Source organism: Microtus pennsylvanicus, chromosome 10 (assembly GCF_037038515.1).
Source record: "Microtus pennsylvanicus isolate mMicPen1 chromosome 10, mMicPen1.hap1, whole genome shotgun sequence".
Classification (NCBI taxonomy): domain Eukaryota; kingdom Metazoa; phylum Chordata; class Mammalia; order Rodentia; family Cricetidae; genus Microtus; species Microtus pennsylvanicus.
The window spans coordinates 67,657,842-67,672,672 of NC_134588.1; the positions used below are offsets into that span (position 1 = coordinate 67,657,842).

At 43.3% G+C, this 14,831-nt stretch overlaps 1 protein-coding gene across 5 annotated transcripts in view; it reads left to right on the forward strand.

Annotated features, from left to right (window-relative positions):
• Positions 1 to 14,831, forward strand: part of Atxn7 (ataxin 7) — a 153,291-nt gene that overhangs the window by 907 nt on the left and 137,553 nt on the right. The window lies entirely within an intron of this gene.

Consider the following 14,831-nt stretch of genomic DNA (forward strand, 5'->3'; position numbering starts at 1 on the left):
AGGCCAGCCTGGTCTACAAGAGCTAGTTCCAGGACAGGCTCCAAAGCCCCAGAGAAACCTGTCTCGGGGAAAAAAAAAAAACCAAAACAAAAAAGGGGTTTTATAGTAGTAGAGGTGGGGGTGAGGGGGGTCTCTGAGGTTTAGGGCCCCTGATTGGCTGACATTTGTCTAGGGGTGCCCTGTTGAGGTGCACTGGCAGGTGTCTCTGTCCACAGCTCTTGCAATGCCAGGCATTTCCTTTGAATGGTCTGCTCTCGGGTGGGGGTCGGGCCTGCCAGGGGTTGTCTCAGGGTAAGCTATTGAGACTTCAGACTCCATTTAAATTCATCGATGGCCAGAGGCCCAGGTGATGATGGTTGGAAGTAAAGAACTTCCTTTGGGTGACCTGCCCAGACTTAGATTTCATGGCTGGCCCCCACATAGAGTACACAATTCCTGGGCACGGGCTGCAGGTTCTACTGTCATCTCTCTGGGAAGATCACTGTGATTCAGCTTTGATGAGTGTCTCCTAAATGGAACCGTGTGAGCTGTGGGAGACAGCCCCTAGGGGTATGGCTGACTTACCATCTCCAACAGGCTAGAGTTAGACCCAGAAGCGTGTTCGACTTTGGAACCCAGGGTTTCGTGATCCCAAGTCCCTTGTGTCTTCCAGTTCTGCATAAAGCAATTGTGTGGGGGTCAGTTTGGTTGTTCAGATTTCTTTTCCGGAGTGGGGTCCATGTATCTGCCCTGTGTTCTCTCAGTTCTTTAGCAGAAAACCTGGAATCATTCAGTGTATGGTAGCGAAGTGGTTTTTAACCTCTATGCACAACTATGTATATTGTCAAATACATTACTGACTTCTGTCACAAAGGCAGAAGATACCTTGAATGAAGATGTTTTTGAGGCATAACTGACCTGTTCTAAAAGCTGAAGCTGTGGTCCCTGACTTTTTAAAAGAGTATTGCCATAAAGGCTGTTCATAACTTGGACTTTGGATCTGTTCGTTTCATTGATGTGAGAGGAAGGAGAATAGTAATCTTAAACTCGGTGAGACAGTGATGGCCATGCTTTTTTGTTTGTTTGTTTTTGTTTTTCGAGCTTTTAATCCCATCTGGGCCGACAGATCCATGAGCTGAGGCCAATCTGGGTCTAAATAAGGAGTTTGGGGGCAGCCAGGGCTGCCTGTATAGGCACCCCAACATTTTGCTGGGGCGATTTCTTGTTTGAAAGGAAACTGTCAAGTAGTAAAAGGTTGCTTTTAAAAAGGCATGTCTTGATCTTATCAGCACCTTGCTGACTTTGGAACGGTATTTGGTGATGTCAAATAGTGGTTAACGTTTTCATCAGAACCTTACTCTGCCCTCTATGATTTAAGCTTCCGTGAGACAAGGTCAGGTTTTCACAGATGAGCCAATGGCCAAACACTTTCGAAAGTTTATTTGATCACTCACAATTTTGTTAATCAGGGCTAGAAAGTTTTTAAGGCAATCAAACCATAAGTAACACTTGAAAGTAAACATTTCTGAACATCCTCTGCTCAGGTGATGGAAGATTGAGTAGTAGGAAATATCTGAGCCTTTTGAAGGCACTGGAGTGTTCTTCAAACCATATAATTTAATTTATTATGGCATTGATAAGAATCTATGAGTTGAACATCTGAGGATTTCTTTTATTGTATGATATACATAGAAAGGACATCTTGCCGTGAAGTTTAGAAATGATCTTTTCATAGGCTAATGTTACAGTAGGCTGTACCCAAGCTCATGCTTCTTCTGTTTCTTTTCTTTTCTTTCCTTTTCTTTCTTTAAAGGGAAATCTTGACGGGCAGAAACAGAACTGGGAAGTAACATGCTTTAAGCTGCCAGACAGCTGACCTGAGCTTGTAGGCCATAGGTTCAGTAGTTTACGCCAAGCATTAGCCCCTTCTGTCCTGAGAATGGGAGGCGTTAGTTAAGGAACTTAGTGTATTTATTTAGCATTTGCCATTGGAAAACATAAAGACTGGCGAGAGAGCCAGGGCTTTGGTCTGTGTCCTTGCTGTCTCAGGGTTTCTACTGCTGTGGTCAGCATCTCAGCGTAGCCTGCCCAGCGGCAGTGCTACACTCCATGAACTAGGCCCTCCCACATCAGCCATCAGTCAAGAACATGCATCATAGTCTTGCCCACAGGCCCGACTCATGTAGGCTTTTCTCAGGTTCGCTTTCAACTCAAGAGTTATTTTGTTCTGTAGGCCTTCAGGGGTCAGCAAATAATTTTTTTTTTAGATTTGTTCATTTTATTTTACCTGTGTTATGCCCAAATCCGTGGGTCCTCACAAAAGCCAACGAAAAAGACCAAGTCCCATATGTAAAAGCAAAGAGCCTTTATTTTAATCAAGTTTGCAAGCTTGGTCTCTCCGCATGTCCAATGTATTGGAATATCTGGAGAGCCCCAAGCTCAATTAGAAAAGGGTTTTATAGTAGTAAAGGTGGGGGTGAGGGGTTTCTGAGGTTTTAAGACCCCTGATTGGCTGACATTTGTCTAGGATTTCCTGGTGAATGCATGTGCGCTAGCAGGTGTTTCTATCTACAGGAATTTCCTTCAAATGGTCTGTTCTTGGGTGGGAATAGGGTAATCTCAGCTTGTGGTGTCTCCTGCAGCCTGGCATCATCTCAGGGTAAACAACTGAGACTCCAGCCTCCATTTAAATTCATCTATGGCCAGAGTCCCCGGTGATGATGGTTGGAAGTAAAAAACTTCCCTTGGGTGACCTGCCCAGACTTAGATTATCATGGCTGGCCCTCACAGCCTACACGTATGCTTTGTACACTACCACCACATGTGTGCTTGGTGCCTGTGGAGGTCAATAGAGGCCATTGGATATCCCGGAACTGGAGTTACAGGTGTTTGGGGGAGACAATGTGGGTGCTGGGAGTTGAATGTGGGCCTCCTGGAAAGCAGCCGTTGCTTTTATCCACTGAGCCATTTCTCAAGACCTCCATCTGTGTCTTTTAAAATAACTTGGTCCATTTGGTTCTACGTACATGTGCATGGGTGTTGGACCTATTTACTGAGTGTGAGTAGCCTCGCAGGGCTTCCATCTCTGAAGAAAATGGATCCTCTCAGCAGCTCTCGGTTACCAGTAGTTCCTCACCTAGAGATGGGACTTCATAAACTCTCCCGCATCCACCTTGGGTTTTTGGTGGGTTTCATCTTGTACATGTCCTCCCTGTGGCTCTCACAGTGTTTCTGCACACACCCTTCCCCGTTGTCCCCTCAGCATTGGGGTGGGGGAGTAGTGTAGATGTTTCATGCCGACGACAGAGCATCTGTACACTGACTGGTTGGAGGTCTCCGTAGTAATTCCCATCTCCTGCAAAAGCACCTTCTCTGCCGAGTGTGGGGAGTTTCGCAGATCAGTGAGCATGAAGCTAAGGATGCAAGGGACAGTTTATTACTATGTTCATTTAGCAGAATAGTACTGTTAGGTCCTCTTCTAAAGCCTTTCACCCAGAAGCCACATGTTTTTGTCCCAGTTATCAGTATCAGATATAGGGTCCATATTGTGGAGCAGGCTTTATATGCAATCAAAAATTGGTTGACTACACCCGTAATATTCATGCTACCTTCATACCTGTAGGCGTGTTTCGTCAGGCCAGTTGTGGATCTTTCATCAGTCCAGCTGGGCAGGACTGGTGATGTTTTTCCCCACCTCTAGCGCACATAAACCCTTTTGACACCCTGGAAACTGGTTGGAGCTGGCAAGTAGGGATGCAGCTTTCAGGCCATTACCAATAGATTTTTCAATGCTCTGTGTGTCAGGTATGTGGTGTTTTCAGCAGTAGGGTCTTACTGTCAGCTTCCGCAGGATGACCAAGAGCCTATAATTTAGGGGGTTGAGTCTATAGGAACTCACGGACCAATATCTCAGAAAAAGGTAGCTCATTCCTGGCTCTGGGTTTTTTATTTGATACCCTGGGATATCTGAGGATGTCGTCCCTTCCCACTCCTTGTGTATTGTTGGGTGACTTCTTTAAGCCCCTTTATGTGTATGTGTGCTTTCTAGGAAGCCGCCACAAAGCTCTTTAGTGTTAGCTTCCCCTCTTCTACCCTGGCTTTCCAAGAGCCACCCCAATTAGTCTTTCCTTTTCCGTTACTCCCCTTTCTTCTTCATACCACCATTGTTCTGGCCCCCTTCTTGAGACCCTGCTCCTCTCACGTCCCCTTACTCTCTCCTCCGTTTTGTGGCCTTCAGTTTAAACACATCTATCTAAAGATTCAAAGCTAGCATCTTCAAATGAGAGAGAACAAATATCTGTCATTTGTCCTTCCATGTCTGGGTTACCTCAAAATAATCATTTCTAGCTTCATTTATACCTGTAAATTTCAAAAATTCATTTATCTTTACCCTGAATAGAATTCCATTGTGCAAATATACTATATTTTCATTGCCCATTCCTCCACTGACGGACACTAGACTATTTCTGCTCTTTTGCTAAGCGTGCAGCAGTGAGCATGTATGAGTTCCCTGGGATAGGGTATGAAGTCTGGGAGTGGTAGAGCTGAATCGCATGGTCAATCTGCAGCTTTTTCAGGCACTGCCACACTGATTTCCACAGTGGCTGCACATTTGCACCCCCATCCGGTAGTGTTACCCTTTCCCGACATCCATGGGAAACAATCATTCCTAAGACCAAAACGAAAAACCTGGATCCTTCAGCTTTCAGAAGTTGTCTTCAGTCTGACTGGGTGATGTCCAAGGTACAAAGGCACTTCCATTTTGTTCTAAAAGCTTAGCTTTGGCAGTTAGTTGGTAAGTCGTTCACTGTGACTGACATCGTAGCTAAGGGTTTGTGCTAGGTAAACTGCAATCAAATAAGCAGAGTTGCGCTTGACACCAGCCTTCAAAATAAAAGGTTCCTTTAACTCTGCTCATTTCTCTGTAGCAATTTTGCAATTTGCCTGGGAGATAATGATGCTGAGGAAGTGTATTTGTGCTTTGTTCGCCAGCAGAAACTGGTGGGAAAAACACAAGTTCTGATTAAAAACAGAGTGAAGTCCAAGCTTGGTTTCTGCACTCTGTGTCTCCTTCCCTTTTAGTCTTTTCATCTCCATCTGGATGCTGCCTGCCCAGTAGAGGAGTTCTGAGGGCTGGAGTTCTCTGCATGGAGTTCCGAGCCCATTGATTAACCCACAAGATTAGTTTATAAAACCATTAAAACATTTCTGAGTGAATCTGTATGATTGTGGGATATGCTAATAATATGCATTATTTCCATACAGCTTAGGTATTATCATGTAAAATGCTTTTTAAAAATCAAGTTTTCCAAACTGGAAGAGGTGTGAGTGAGTGATTTTCATGTTGTAGCCACTTACGGGAGGTCGGAAACACTGTGTTCTGCAGAACAGCATTGGTGGCTGTTGTGCAGGAAGGGAACAAGGAACCACTTTTTCTGTGAACGCGATGTTTTTAACATTTGTTTTTCATTTCTAGTTTAAATGAGAAAAAAAAACTAAGCTAAGAAATGAAAACATGTTTTCTAGTTCATCATCCCTAAAAAGTATGTCATTACCTCCTTTGTTTTGGTTAGAAGGTCCACCTATGACTTTAGTTGTCCAATGCGCCCCTCTCTACCACACTGTTGTAAATCGAATTCAGGATCTCACACATTACCATTACATACATACATACATACACAGCCATTGCTGTGCCACTGGGCTGCACTTCCAACTCTCTGTGTTCAGTGAAAGAGTCTGACTTGGGTGTCTGTCTTAGTTAGAGAGTCTGTATTGCTGTGAAGAGACACCAGGACCATGGCAACTCTTATAAAGAAAACATTTAAATGGCATGGCTGGCCCACTGTTTCAGAGGTTCAGTCCATTATCATCACGATGGGGAGCATAGTAGCATGCAGGCAGATTTGGTGCTGGAGCTGAAAGTTCTACATCTTGCAGGCCACAGGAAGTCAACTGACTCATTGGATGGTATCCTGAGCATAGGAAACCTCAAAGCTTGCCTCCACAGTGACACACTTCCTCCAAGAAGGTCACACCCACTCCAACAAAGCCACACTCTTAATAGTGTCACTCCCTATGAGAACATTCATGCTACCACAATATCTATGTTGATTTTTCTTTATAGGAAAAACAAGTTAAATGCTGAAGGAATTGGGAGCATTATGAATCAAAAATATTGAGATGTTATGGATGACATATCTAAAATACCTTGGTGGTCCTGCCGTGGTGGTACATGCCTTTAATCATAACTCTAGGGGCAGAAGCAGAGGCAGGCAAATCTCTATCTAGGCCAGCCTGGTCTACATAGTGAGTCACAGGACAGTCAGGGCTATATAGACCCTGTTTTAAAACAAAACAAACAAAAGATTCCTTAGCTTTAAAAATAAATTGACGTCTGCTGTTTCTGTGGCCTTTGGCTATTCTTGTTCACATCACTGATTTTGGGTTGTGTAATAACTATCATTGTTGGCTTAAGCCTTGAGTTGGGATTTCACTCTCATTTCCCTAAACCCCTGGTTTGTTTTCCTTGGGCCAAAATGGACCAAAATTTTTAAATGGTTAAGATCGTTATTAAATAAGCTACCAGATGCAGAAGACCTTGCTTTTTCCAGGGCTCTAAGTGTCCAGAAGGTAGTGGACACTTTGAAGAGAACTTAATTCTCATCTTTAGAAAAGATACCAGGTTCCCTTTCAAAGGATGTCTTTGATCATCCCTGTTCTATCTTGACATTCTGAACTATCCTCCTTTCTTTAAAAGATTTTTAAATTTTTTTAAAATTCTTGTTTTGTGTGCAGGTGTGTGCGTGTGTGCACATAACATGGTGAACGTGGTGTGCCTGCGGAGATGAGAGGACAGTTAGCAGAAACTGCTCTTTCTGGGGGTCAGACTAAGGGACGGCAAGCTGATGGCAGCAGGCACCTTTGGCATGTCTTTCCAGCCCCATCATCCCACTTTGAATTCAGGACGCCCTCCCACATCTTGTTTCCGTGTTTGGCACTCCAGCATCTCTCTATGAGACTGGAAGGTTATGTCAAAATGCCGACTGTATTATTGACCAAACCAAGAAAACCTCACAGATTTTGAATTGTAATTTGTTTACAAGTTAATTGGTTTCATGGCCAAGAACAGCATCTCTGAAGGACCAGAAGGGGAATAATTTGAACCTTGTCATCTGTCTAGTTTTCTCTGCTTACTCAGTCCCACCCTTATAGCGAGAAATGAAGGGCTGTGGTTTTGTTACAGTAAATCTTTATTTATAGACACAAGCATTTGAATTTTACAAGTCTTTTTATGCCACAAGGTAGTTATTTTCAAGTATTTAAAAATATAAAAGTCATTCATACTTCGCGCTGTGTATAGACAGCCATGGGAGTTGCTTTGTGAACTACCACTTGCACGCTCCTAGATCTAGGCAGGTGTGGTAGTGTTACATACCAGTGATCCTCGCACTTGGGCGATGGAGGCAGGAAGATCAAGGGCATCTTCAACTGCGTAGTGAGCTGGAAGCTAGCCTGGGACACATGAGATCCTATCTCAGCCCCTTTCTCCCACTAACTAAAGAATAGTATAGAATAGTGACATCACCAAGCCACACTCTACTGCGTCGATGTGCCCGCACTGCCCTTTGCTGCCCCATGTGTTTTGTGCTTTTGGTCTGGAGCTTGATCCTACTGGATTCCCAGTAGGATAAACCTCTAGTCGGTATGTTGTTACCGCTCATTTGTGGCCCTTCTATCTCAGTGCGTTACTGCAGGTGTTGGTAGTTAATATTATTTATTGCTAAAGATGCTCTCACCTTGCCCATTTTCTGCAAAGTTTGATGGTTGAAACCTGTGTGTATGATGACCTTCAAGAGAATCCCTGCCTTTGCTGCTGTCTTACAATATTCCAGTTGCCCTCCTTTACCTGGAAGGGAAAGTCATCAATGTGGCCCTTCAGCCTGCTGACTAGACCCTGCCTGACTTTAGGGGAATCTGTGTTCTGGTTCTCATGGTTAAATACAGTACACAGATCTTCCTCTTATGGTCTACTCCCTAGGGATTAGCTCCAGATTTGGCATGTACTGAACATGCAGATACATACGTCTGTGTGTAATTTAACTGACAGTCCATGTTGCTCTAGGGATGCTGCTGCTGGTGCTTCTTCTTCTTCTTCTTCTTCTTCTTCTTCTTCTTCTTCTTCTTCTTCTTCTTCTTCTTCTTCTTCTTCTTCTTCCTCCTCCTCCTCCTCCTCCTCCTCCTCCTCCTCCTCTTCCTCCTCTTCCTCCTCTTCTTCCTCTTCCTCCTCTTCCTCCTCCTCCTCCTCCTCTTCCTCCTCCTCCTCTTCTTCCTCCTCTTCCTCCTCCTCCTCCTCCTCTTCCTCCTTCTGCTTCTTCTGCTGCTTCTGCTTCTATTTCTTTTGCTGCTTCTGCTTCTCCTCCTCCTCCTTTTCCTCCTTCTCCTCCTTCTTTTTTTTTTTTAACTTTTCGAGGCAGAGATTTCTCTGTGTAACAGTCCTGGCTGTTCTGGAACTAGCTCTTGTAGACCAGGCTGACTTCAAACTCACAGAGATCCTCCTGCCTCTGCCTCCCAAGTGCCCATTCATAGAGTATGTGAGGTCTTTAAGAAAGATGATGCAGGTCAACATTTATTGCTATGGACTCACATTTAGATGAAAATATCATCATGTGAGAGAATGTATAGTGGAGTTTTCCAGGATGGGTAAACCCTGTAAATACAGCCAAGGAAAGTGAACCTGTACCGTAGGAACTGGTCACCTCGTAGTAAGATCGTAGATGGCCTTTTTCGTGTTTCCTGATCTTTTTTCAGCTGGCTTATGTTTCCTCTATAATCAAGGGAAAAATGATAAAGCTATTAAAGAATAGGCATGGTATTTGAAAACATTTCCTATTTGTTGCTAAATGAGCTCTTATTCCCTGTAATAACTAATTCAATTGATGGTCTATGTTGTGATGAACCAATTAAACACACTTCCTCATGTAGCTTTAAGGGGGTTTTCTGTATAAGTTATATTTTTTAGACTCCTTGAATAGAAGAAAAGAACATACCCAGAACTAGAAGAACTGAAAACATGCTCACAGGTTTCCCCATCGCTAAGGCTAGTATGCTGTGCATCATTTTAGCTGTTGAATTCCTATGTACTCTTAATGAAGTTTTCCTGGAACGGTAGCCCGAGCAGAGCAGTGAAAAGTATGTGTTTCCCTACTTGCTCTGCTACTTCATCCAGGGAGGCCTCACCTTCCTTCTCTGTAAAGCATTGCAAATTGTTGAGAAGGTGTGAGGATGAGATAAAGGCTTAGCAGAGTACCACATACTTGGTTGAAGCTGAGCAGGAAGAAGCAGGGAAGGATGCGGTGGAGTAGCTAACAGCTGTTCTTGGCTAGTAATAATGGAGCTAACTGCTTGCATTTGGGCAGAAGCTTTTCTGGGCACGTTCACCACACTAACCAGACCAGATCTTTTTGTGGATGCTATGCAAAAACAGACAAAAAAGTGTTTAGGGTTAACAGCTCTCTGGCGTGGAATCACTCCTTCATAAACTATCAAATAAATGGTAGCTTTACAGAACTGTTTGCTTTTTGCCATGTTTGCTGGACTTTTGAGAATTTCATCATCTTTGAAGTCTTTGAAAAGAAAATGCTGGTGCTGGTGAAGAGGAGAATGTGGCTGACTTTAGGTTCTGAGTGAAGTTTCGTTAGTGTTTTTAGCCACTTGCCTTCAGTTTAACTCAGCCATGTCTGTATCTGCCTTAACCACAGCCAGACTTTTACTTTCATGTCACTGTTACCTTAGCTTGAGAGTGGGGTCCAGTTTTCTTTCCTGAGATAGTTTAGTGTTTATATGGAATTAACCTTGACATTGTCATGAAGAGTTAAATGTAGCCGCATTTGGCTGTGATGTAGTTACTCACTGATTATAACAAATTTAAAAAGTTGTTTTAGGAAATATAATGAAGCATGTCCATCAATTGTGTATTCCCCACTAACAATCTATTCCAAAACACTGTGGCTTGAAACAACTATCATTTTGTTTTCTTTTTAAGATATTAAATTTTTTATGTATGTACCTGGGTTTGTGTGAGTATAAGGGGAGAGCATGGGCCCTTGGATCCATTCCCTGGAGCTAGGGTTATAGGTGGCTGTGAGCTGATCTTTATGGGTGCTGACAACCAAACTCGGGTCCTCTAGAAGAACGAAGTTTTTGTAACTGCTTCATCATCCCCCAACCCACCCCATTTTAGTTTCTTTGACTTAGTTAGGGCAGTGCAGTTTTGCACTGATTGCATTCTCTGACATTATTTGTGCTGCCCTCGTCATCTGCTAGCCTGGATCTAGTCACCGCTCAGCTTCCAGCAGGCAGGTCAGATTTCCAAGCAAGAGGCACCATGTTCCAAGAAGGCAAGAGCTGTAGACTTCTAGAGGACTCTATTTAAGAGTCACCCAGTGTCACTCTGTCAGATCTGGTCAGAGCAAGTCACAAGGCCAGCCTGGACTTAAGGGTCAGAAGTAGACAGTGGAGTTTTTTTTTGTTTGTTTGTTTGTTTTGGTTTTTCGAGACAGGGTTTCTCTGTGGCTTTGGAGCCTGTCCTGGAACTAGCTCTGTAGACCAGGCTGGTCTCGAACTCACAGAGATCCGCCTGCCTCTGCTTCCCGAGTGCTGGGATTAAAGGTGTGCGCCACCATCACCCGGCTTTTTGACAGTGGAGTTTTAATGAGCAAGACCACAAACGGGCAGAGCAGACTTAGTCATCTGTGTGGGTGGGTGGGTGGGTGGGGGGGTCGACTGCCTGTTTGCCCTTATGCTGAGACTGCCTGATGAGAACTCTTCTGAGGATAGGGCTGTATACTTCTTCCTCAGCGCTAACTCTGGGACGGCCTCGTAACCGTGTGAGGTGGGTGTTATCCTCACAGTACACAGCTGTGGAAAGGCTTTGGGGTGTAAATAGTATTTCTCACCTTTTGTTCAGTTAGTTGCAGGTCCTATGTATTGTGGTTGGTTGAGCCCTATTCCAGTTCTTCTTAACCTTATTATTAAATACCCATATGGGAGAGGGAAACGAGAAGTGAAAGCGTATCTTTTAAAAATCTCAAAAAAAAAAACTTCAACACCTTAAAATTTTGCATGAATTTTACACTCAGTGGTATAGTCCTATCTTACCATAAAAGTATTAGGTTTTTGTCAGTCAAATTAAAACTGATCCCTTAAGTCTCTGAAGAAAATGAATTCTCCTACATTAAACATTATAGCAACCAGGAAAAGGTTTGGGTTGCAGGCACTTGAAATGAAATCTGACTGCCTGAATGAAAAGGAGATGGTACAGCTTCCATATTGGTGCAGATGCTGGGTAAATTGGCCTCAGAGTTGAAAAGACCTCGAGTAGCTTTGGGAACCCAGGTAGCAGGAATTTAGGGACATCTTTTCAGGACTCTGAAGTAGCAACCTTACCAATAGTTTTTAATCCACTGCCCTCTGAAAGTACATATTAGATCCAGTCAAGGTTCTGCAGGGGTCTTGGTTATTGACTCACTGAGATGGTGTGCAATGGGAGACTTGTCATTCCCCATAGTAGGAAAAGACGTAGGGCAGGTAAACCACAGACATCTACACAGGGAGTGATTGCTTTGTGCATTTGTCGGTCCCATCCAGTGTTTGTAACACTTGAGGCTCCCTCCCTAATTGAGCCTTTCCCAAGTCCATATATCTTCAAAGTTTTTTTTAGGGAGGAGTTGCCATATTTTTAAATCTGTTTTTGAGAACTTCATACATGTATATGATGTATTTTGATCAAATTTATTTTCCCATTGTCCTCCTAACTCCTCCCAGACCACCCCATACCCCACACTCCTCTTTAACTTCCTGTCCTTTCTATTGTATTTTATTTTATTTTAACTAATCCACCAAGCCTATATAGTCTTTGGTGGGGTGAAACTACCAGGGGACATACCCTGAAAGAAAACTGATTTTCCCTCCCCCAGAAGCTGTGAACTATCAATAGCTCCCTAACTAGAGATGGGAGTGGTGAGCCCCTGCCCCCATCCATGTTTTTCCAAAGATTCCTTTTTTTTTTTTTTTTTTTTGGTTTTTTGAGACAGGTTTCTCTGTAGCTTTGGTGCTTGTCCTGGAACTAGCTCTTGTAGACCAGGCTGGCCTCAAACTCCCAGAGATCCGCCTGCCTCTGCCTCCCGAGTGCTCAGATTAAAGGCGTGCGCTACCATGGCCCTGCCTCTCCAAAGATTCTTACAGCCCTGTTTGGGAAGTGTTACAAGTCAATTTATCTGACTTCCCTTCAAAATGGTAAAACTATCTTTCCAAGGTCTTGCATTTCCTCAGTTTTATTTAATTTTAACTGTTGCTAAGGTTTTACTGCCTTGAGGGTTAAACTCAAGGCCTCATTACCCTGGAGCTTTATTCTTAACCTTTCCCTCATTAGTCTTCCTCCTCTTCTTTGAAGACAACATAATATATTTTCTGACTTAGCATTGGTAGCAGCCTCGCTGATACATTCTTACACAGGGATCTTGTTAGGTCCCAGTTAAATGAATACAGTTCTTTAAACTATCCTGCGGTTGTTTTCCAGTCTGTAGTCGGCCTGCTCATTGCAGTGTCCTAATATTTCAGGCATTCTTCTCTTTGGTCATAAGCCGAAGGACCAACCTGCAGTCATATATAGTACTGACACATGCAGGGGAAGCCACATTTCAAGCAGAGTGCACCTTCAGTATGATTTTATTTGTAGTATTTTCCTGTGTATTTCTCTGAGTTTCCTCATCTTAAGAAGTCAGGAAAAGGCCACTGTTTTCTGTTTTTCAGCTGATGATATGGTAGAAAGAAGAGCAGGTTCCCCTCCAACACAGGACTGTTAGGAGTGGTCATCATCTTGATGAACTCTTGGTGCTGTTTTTCTGGGTTCTTAAGGTTTCGGGTTGAGTTAGAAGTGGGCAGACTAATGTTTGGCCATCTTTACACGAGGTTCCCAACTGATTGTGGGGACACTGCTGTTTGTGTCAGCCCGTTTGGGCCACTGTAAGCAAGTATGGTGTACTTAAACGTTTGCCTGGGGAGTCCACACAGTAAGGGCTGGGTGAGAGGGTTTCCTGAAGGAAGATAGACTTCCTGCTTTCATGCTTCCTCTGGAAAGGGCAACCGAGCTCTCGTGCACTGACTGACTTGTTCAGAGCTCGTGCACCATCCTGAGGTCTCAACCCTCCTGAACTTTCCAACTAGCAGCTTCCAACAGCAGTTCCTGGGAGTTCAGGGTTCCAGCAAATGAATGTGGAAGAGACAGGTATCCAAACAGGGAAGACAGTACAGAATGATGGTATCTGGTAGTCACTGTGGTAACTGGTGGCAGCTTGTTCTTGCCCGTGTTTTTCTGTTCCACCTCCACCACTCCCATAGCCATTTGAGAAACTTATTTTCCTGTCTCTGGCCATGATTATTAGCTGGGTTTGAAGCGCCTCTTGGAGCCCTTGAGTCTGGACTTTTTACATGCTCACTGTGTAATTACCACCTTGTGGTATAGTCGCATGTCCTCTCAGGCCCTGGACTCCCCCTTTAAATGGCCTCACTGTTCCCTAGCATTCAGGTTTACTACAGAAGAGGTCTGGAGAGGGGTGCGCTTGCTGTTTACCTAAGGTTTTCAGGTAGTGTCTGTAACAGTAGGGCTGTGTGTTTTTCTCTTCCCCCGTTGCATTTAAAGTTTCATTGTAATCTGAACTATAAACTGGTCTGTAAAGTAGTGTGTAGGGGGTCTTTTTGGCTAGGTCTTTGCAAACAAAGGCACCTCAAGATGTAAAATCTTATTTGAGTACTGAATACTAGTCTTTGAAGCCAAGCCTAGTTTGTTTCAGGCATAGGTTTTTACAGCAAAGCTATCCTTTTTTTTCCCTGCATTTTTAGTTTGTCTCATGGTTTTTAAAGATGTTTTGAAATCATAGAATCCTTGAATTTAATTCTGAAAAGAATGTTAGCAAAGTTCTCTAATGGAAGATACATGGCTTTTTCTTTCTCCTGTATTCACTAGTTTAGGCAGATTGAGTGCAAAGGCATTTTAGTGCTCCTCTTCATAGGTCCTCTAATAGGTGACACTCAAGGCTTTATTATCTGTGCCGTCAACTCCCTAGTCTGTTGGTTATTATAGTTCTAGTGGTTATAACTAGAAACCACTTGCAGATCGAAGTTAGAAGGGACCACTTGCCATTACATTAGCACAGTTTAAAGGAATCACTTGTTTGAATTTACTAGCTTCCTGAAGCCAGTAAAGGCGTATATTGCACCAAGTTTCCTATTAACATATCTCAAACCTGTAAGATAGTGAATGGCACGTGTTCAGCTATTACAGACGATGAGAAAGGCTAGCTCCCAGAAGAGGTAGTCCGTACCATAAATGGAACCAAGTTGGAAACTCAGTTGTCTTAGTAAACAGCAGTCATGATCCGGTAGTTGGCAGGAATCTTAGTATGTCTCTTCATTTAACTAGCTAGCAACAATTAGCTTTTCTTTTCCATAGGGAAGATATCAAGTGCCAATCCACTGTAGACTGAGGAGGTTTTATTGGCTAACATTTGTAGTTGAGAGCCCTCTGGTCTGTTTATTTCCAGTCTCTAGTGTAGTTAAGCACATACGCTGTGCCATTGTGGTACTCATGCAAAGAAAAGCAGCGATGCTCTTGTTGTTTCTTTTAGTAGTACTTCACAGTGAACTTTGGCTTTAAAGATTCTAAATTACCTCAGTTAAGGTTGTAATATAAATCAGGAAAATATTTACATGTTACATGCATTGTAGCGTTTTGAGTGGTTTCTTAATTAAACATCAAAGTCCATAAAATGATTATACCAATGAAAAATTGTCAA